This window comes from Mytilus trossulus, chromosome 4, assembly GCF_036588685.1.
Source record: "Mytilus trossulus isolate FHL-02 chromosome 4, PNRI_Mtr1.1.1.hap1, whole genome shotgun sequence".
In the NCBI taxonomy this organism is placed as follows: Eukaryota; Metazoa; Mollusca; class Bivalvia; order Mytilida; family Mytilidae; genus Mytilus; species Mytilus trossulus.
Window position 1 is genome coordinate 16,897,690 of NC_086376.1, and position 7,127 is coordinate 16,904,816.

Below are 7,127 nucleotides of genomic sequence, written 5' to 3' on the forward strand. Positions count from 1 at the left end.
GAATTCCCTAATTTCATCAAAAAAGCCACAAATAGACTGAAACTGAGATGACGACTTTAAGACGATACTGACGACTTAAAGTCTGCCAATTTTTTCCAATAGTTATGTCCAAAGATTCGTCACAAATATACAAGAAAACAGTCAAATAACGTGTTTTACTTCACCTTAATGTTAAGAAGCTTTTCCTAAGTCAACACTCCCTCTGTTCGTCTTTAAGAGAAATATTTGTCAGACCTGTTTTCTTTATTGATTTGTTCGGAGGATATTTTTTTTGAACTGTCATACTGTTTTGTTAAAGTCATTAACGTCCAACTAAAACTGCCCATATGATTGGGCTTTTCTTGTTTCCTTTAGTGTTATTTCCTTGGTTGTGTTTTTCTTTGGCATACCCCCACCCCCACCCCCACCCCCATTTTGGATCCCAAACTCCGTCTAAACATGTCTTTTGATTTCAGGCAATGGAGAAACAAAAGCCCAAAAAACTTTGTCAGTGGAACCAAGAGGATATGTCCAAAGCTTATAAGGCGGCTAAGTTAGGACAGATGTCAATAGCCCAGGCCAGCAAAACATACAACGTACCTAGAATGACTCTCTCCGACAGAGTAAAGGGAAAAGTTGCCATGGATGCTAAAATGGGCGCATCTACGGTTTTGACGTCCGAAGATGAAATATCACTCGTGAACTACATTGAATACATGGCACAACGAGGATTCCCTCTGTCGGTATCCCAGGTCATAGGATTCGCTTGGTGCATTGCCAAAGAGCATCCCGGGGCAAGAGTCTTTAATGAGTCTGGACCCACAGAGAAATGGTGAAGGGGGTTTAAAAAAAGACAACCCGAAATATCACTGAGAAGACCGGATCCATTAGATCGCGGACGAGCTGCAATGGGAAATGTCGAAACTATGAGAGACTATTTTAAGCTCCTTAAATCAACTCTTGAAACTAATGATCTTAAGGACAAGCCTGAGCGGTTATATAATTGCGATGAAGCAGGTCTCAGTCTAAACAAAAGCTCTGGTCAACGTGTCGTTGTGCCAAAACGTTTCAAGCACGCTCATTCCATAAGCATTGCAACAAGTGAGCATATATCTGTACATTGCTGCGTCAATGCCGCAGGACACTCTTTACCACCTATGCTTATCTTTAGTGGTGGATACCCAGGAGGAGCATACCATAAAAATGGACCCATCAACGCTGCATATGCTACAACAGACAGCGGTTTCATGGACAAGGAAACCTATTTTCAGTGGTTTGAAAAAGTCTTCTTGCAGCACTGTGTAAAGGAACGTCCGATTATGCTATTGCAAGATGGTGCTATCTCTCACATCAGCCCGATGCTCATTGATAGTGCTCTTAAGAATGACGTCATTCTTCTTTGCCTACCGTCTAAAACAACACATATTTTGCAACCTTTAGATGTGGCAGTATACAAAAATATGAAAATTGAAACCGCAAAACAAGTTAGTAATGCAAAAATGCTTAAATCCGACCTGTGGGTATCAAAGAAAAATGTCAGCTCAATCTTTAAGGTTATATTTGAGAGAAGTTTTACTATGGCCTGCATTACACAAGGATTCAAAAAGTGTGGCATATATCCTTTTGATCCCAACGCGATTGACAAGACTTTGCTGTTCAGAGGGGGCAATGATGTCAACCCGGATGACCTTGATTTGTCTTTAAATGACGAACCAACGGACGAATCCGAACTGTCAGCTATTGAGGACAATACCACATTTAATACAGAAAACGAGTCAGAGCACATAGTATCAGCGATGCCATCTACAAGTAACACGGGCGTAACAACCGTCATGGATTTAGAAGTTGGTGCCGACGGTATTTTATCTCCTATAATCCACACTACCTCTGAGGCTACACAATCGTCAAACGAAATTGAGTCATCTAGTTCAACTATATGTCCACCAGAACTAGCATTATCAGCCATTGAATCCGCTTTGACACCTCGTAAGAAGCGTAAATATGAGAATGCATTTTCCAGCAATACGATGGTTAAAGGTGACGTTGTGTTTCATACATGGAAAAACCTGAAGATCTCATGTACTATGTCTAGTTCTTCAAGCGATTCTACTTTGCCAATTAATGTGTCGAATGAAAGTATAAATTCAATGTCGTCCTCATCTCTCAATGTGCAACCATCCCACTGTCCTGAACCATCATCTCATCCTTTAGTTAAAGCTGGACTTATTCCAGACGATCTGGTTTCGGTCTTGGTCGTGCCAAAAACAAAAGATGTAAGTAGTAGAACCAAAAGGAGGAAAGGTGACGGAAAAGCGAGAATTTTATCAACAAAAGAGATTCAAGAAGAGCTCGACTCAAAGGAAAAAAAGAAAAAGGAAGACGAGAAAAACAAGTTGAAACGAAAGGAGCTTCGAGAGAAAAGAAAAGCAGAGAAAATTAAAAACCAATTGTTCAGAGAACCATTGATGGTCTTTCCACCAGTTAAGTCCTTTTTTATATGAAATATTAGAATTTGGTTTTTAAATATCAATTTTAGCGTCAAATGTCAGCTTATTGAACGCTTATTCCAAAAATATATGGTTTCTATACAAAAAGATATAAATAAGGGAGATCATTTTTTACTTCCGGTTTAAAATATGTTACTTCCGGTAATTTTTTATTGTTTATTTGACACTGATTCCAAAAATATATGGTTCTATATACTTTTTTATTAATAAAGTACAAAATATAGCTACTTCCGGTTTACAAAAGGTCACTTCCGGTTGTCTTTTTCTAGATCACATTGCTTGCAACCTAATTTATAAAGTCCCAAGTCTTGATCATGTATACATATGAGGTAAAAGCAAAGGTCAAAATCTAGAACGTTACATTAACCTATGACCTTGAGCTCAATTTTGAGGTCATCAACCAAGGACCTCAAATCAAAAGACTCTAGGCCTCTACTATATATAGTTAATGAGTTGTATTACCTTACAACTAATATTAGATATAAAAGGGGGCAAAACTGGCATCAAATGTCTACGTACTCTTTCGACTAAAATATACGTGTTACCACATGTCGCAACTAACAATTTAGTAAAAATAATTTGTCGATAAGTTATACGGCTTTTGAAAATAAGTGAAAATAAGCCAAAATCAAAATTTTTTATATGACCTTGACCTTTGACCTTGACCTTATTTTCATTTTTTTGGACCAAGGACCTCAAATCAAATGACCCTAGGTCTCTATCTCTTATGGTTTACCAGTTAGAAATGCAAATTCTTATATCAAACATAAAAGGGGGGATAACTCTCATATGGAATCTATATAAGGCTTCGGTCAAAATTAAACAGAACATCCTGAGGATATAACGAGCAATTTGGAAAAATAAATTTGTCGGTTTCTTATACGGTTGCGAATATTAAGCGATCACAAGAAAAACAGTGTTCGGGGAGATAACTCTCACATTGAAAAGATTTTGGTTACGCGGTGTCAGTTTCAAAAGCGTATTAATTGCTCGATATCCTATACCATATATCTAAGCGACATCTTGCGAAACAAAAAAATTGCGAAGGAACAAAAAGTTGGCGGAAGAAAAAAAATAATAATAATAATAATCAGAAGAAAACCAATAGGTCTTTCCACGGAAAAGTGGAAAGACCTAATTATTGAGGAGGAAACAAAAAAGGCTAAACAGGAGCAAATGAAAAAATTGAGAGAACTTAAACAAATTAAAAGTAAAACAGCAAAGAATGAAAAACAGTTGAAAAAATCAAAAACATGCGGTGACATATTCCCATGTTTTGTGTGTCAACATATCGTCACTGAATCCAATGTTCCGTTTATGTGTTGTTTTTGCAGCCGTGTATTCCATGCAAGCTGCATACCAACTTATATCTCTACTGTATCGTGTCCATTTTGCTATTAACTGTTCGTGCTGTTATTACTCAAATTATTGATACATATGACTTTTGACTTTTTATTTTATTTTTGTATTCAAGGACACCAAAATGAAACAGTTCACTATCAGACCATTGTTGGCTGTTGGTATGCATCATTACGGTAGACGGGAACTGTCTGTTGGTAGTAATTACCATTTGGAGGCAGAGCCGTTAAACAAATATGACTCAAATGCAGTTGCAATTTACGATGGCTCTAGAAAGGTTGGAAACTTAAAGAGAGAATATGCTGCAGCTATATCGATCGTCAGTGATGAAACTAAATCTTGCAAAGTCGCGGTATGTTATAAGACCAATAGAGCCGAGTGAAGTGAAATCAAGAAAAACAGGGCCACAGCAGCTGTGTCATCTAACCTTTAAAGGAGAGGATGACAGTGAGGATGAAATTAGAACAGTAGTAAAGTCCAATCAGTGCGTTTCTATAATTGTTTCATAATTAGCTATGATTAGATTTACTTTTTCATGAAAATTGTATTTACTTTGTGAAATATTTGCTGCAAAACTTATTTTGTGAATAATGAACAATAAGAAGAGTTCATTTGATTTGTGTTGACTATTTTTTTTTTAAAAAGAAATGAGTTGACGACCTAAAGACGGGCTAATATTACATGACGACCAATGGACGTGATATGTGACGACTTATAGACGTGACCGTCCGGAAGTCGTCTGGCTTTCCCCGGTGTAGTTTAGACGATAAATAACCATATTTCCGAATGTTTGACGGCCTAATACTAAAGAGATGTCGAATTCTGAATATTTTTTCTGTATGATTACCTAATTACATTGCGTCTTAAGGTCGTCATGTCATTACAGTATATTAGAAAGTGCGGACCTATGACGACTTCGGGACGGTTTACGTTAGTATTTTTTGGGCCCTTTATGGCGTGCTGTTCGGTGTGAGCCAAGGCTCCGTATTGAAGGCCGTACCTTGGCCTATAATGGTTTACTTTCATAGATTTTTACGTTGATGAGAGTTGTCTCATTGGCACTCATACCACATCTTCCTAAATATGTATATTGACACCTCTGTGTCATCTCTGCTATCATGCACTAAAACATCGTCATTTGAGCTTAATTTATGGACAAGCAATAGGTTGTAATTTAGGTTTGATTGGTCGTTCCGACATCTTTTGATGACAAAGTATTATACTACTTATGTGTATAGTATCAGTTTAATTGAAGTCTGGAGCTGGCATGTCAGTTAACTGCTAGTAGTCTGTTGTTATTTATGTATTATTGTCATTTTGTTTATTTTCTTTTGTCACATCTTCTGACATCAGAATCGGACTTCTCTTGAACTGAATTTTAATGTGCGTATTGTTATGCGTTTACTTTCCATCATTGGCTAGAGGTATAGGGGGAGGGTTAAGATCTCACAAACATGTTTAACCACACTATTTTTGCGCCTGTCCCATGTCAGGAGCCTCTGGCCTTTGTTAGTCTTGTACTATTTTTAATTTTTGTTTCTTGTGTACTATTTGGAGTTTAGTATGGCGTTCATACTTTGCTCCCTCTGCCTCTACATCAACCCCTACCAGTAGGGTAGTAGATTTGGGTGGCATGACTGTATTGTTTCCAAGAAATCTCCGTTTTAATCAAAAATAGAAGGAATGGAACTATATTGATATGAAACACGATATTGACGGTATTGCCGAGAACATAGTAAGATCGCGGTATGAAGGTGTCAGACCACCAATTACTCCCTCCAATTTAGAACGTAAAATAGTCCTACTTTGACACAAAATAGTGCTTTTGATGTCATTGTTTACTTAAACTTACCAACAAATTTGCAGAAATGAAACTTTTGGAGAAAGGGAAATATATTCAGACCATTTTGAGCCAAAATTCACTTGTCTATGAGTTTGCATTAAAAATTCAGGATTAATGCGCTACATAGTACACTAATTTAAGATTTCCAGAAAACCGGGAGTTATTTTGGTAGTACCTGTCTTTTCAAAATCAGAAATTTCTTACAAGACTTTAAACATTGGTTGAAAATTGGCATGTAGGAAGGTGATACATTTACAATTCAGGATATACCTGGTTTCCTTGAAGTTAAACTTAAGGTAAAATATTTAGAAAGCTGTGAAAATTGCAAAATTGGGTTGAACAGATAGGGATTTTTTTAATTGGTGGTCTGACACCTGAACGTAGTAAAATCGTGGTTAGAACGTGCTATAATCGCAGTAAGATCGTGTTGCAATCGGAAAACTCGTGATATGGTCGTAGTGAGAACGTGAAGAGCGTAGAAAGGTCTTTATAAGCGTAGTGAGGTCGCAGAATAAGCGCGGTGAGAACGTGGTTTAATCGTAGCGGGGTCGTTGTAGAAGCGTAATTAGGACGTAGTAGTACCAGAAAGCAACTAAAATTATCTAAATTCATTTTAGATCGCGGTGAGCGTGGTGCGATCGTGGTCTAGTGGGACTGAGGCAGACGATACTCTCATTGATCCTTTAATGGTTATCTTGTTGATAAACGAAAACCAAAAAATTATGTCATAAAAAGAAAGCATGAAATTAGATTAACACATGGCAAGAGTAAAATCTCTTTGTTCTTACTGTGGTATAATCTGGATAATGCACAGCTAAGGTGTGCATTAACTACCTCAGATAACTGCACAGTTCAAATCTATTTTTACCTTTAGGGGCGGTTCTTTGATTTTGAAAGGGGCGTTATTCTATCAAATTAAAAAAAAATCCACGAGTGTAGCGAGACTAAAGACAATATTGACGTTTTGAAGCTAAAACACGATACTTTGTCAAATCCAAGGGTTAACGACCTGTTCGCCCCCCACCCCCGAATCTGCCATCTGCCTTGAAATTACGACAAAGATAAACTTCGTACAAACATCGTAGTTTCAAAATAGGAAAAAGAAAGGTTTCTCATTCCTTCATTTTTTTTTATCTATTAAAGCTGGGACATAAACTATTTTATTATATTTTGTGTACAACGTAAATCTATATCAGTGTTTTAAAGTAAAAAAGAAAGTTAAAACAATTTTTGTTAATTTCTGCCCAAAAAGAATTGTATCTAAGAATATCCGAATATAGAAATCAATCTGATTTAAATTAGTTTCAGACTCAATGGAATTTATAACGACTTTTTGAATATCCGAATATAAAGGAACTATTTTTGGACCAAATTTAATGAGGACCATATTTCAGTTTGTTTTAAAACAGGGGGATTAGCTGGAGATCAATCAGACTTCA

General features: G+C 36.8%; 1 pseudogene; it reads left to right on the plus strand.

Moving 5' to 3' along the window:
* Nucleotides 1-458: 458 nt before the first annotated feature.
* On the plus strand, nt 459-2,480 carry LOC134716457 (uncharacterized; annotated as a pseudogene).
* Nucleotides 2,481-7,127: the final 4,647 nt, after the last annotated feature.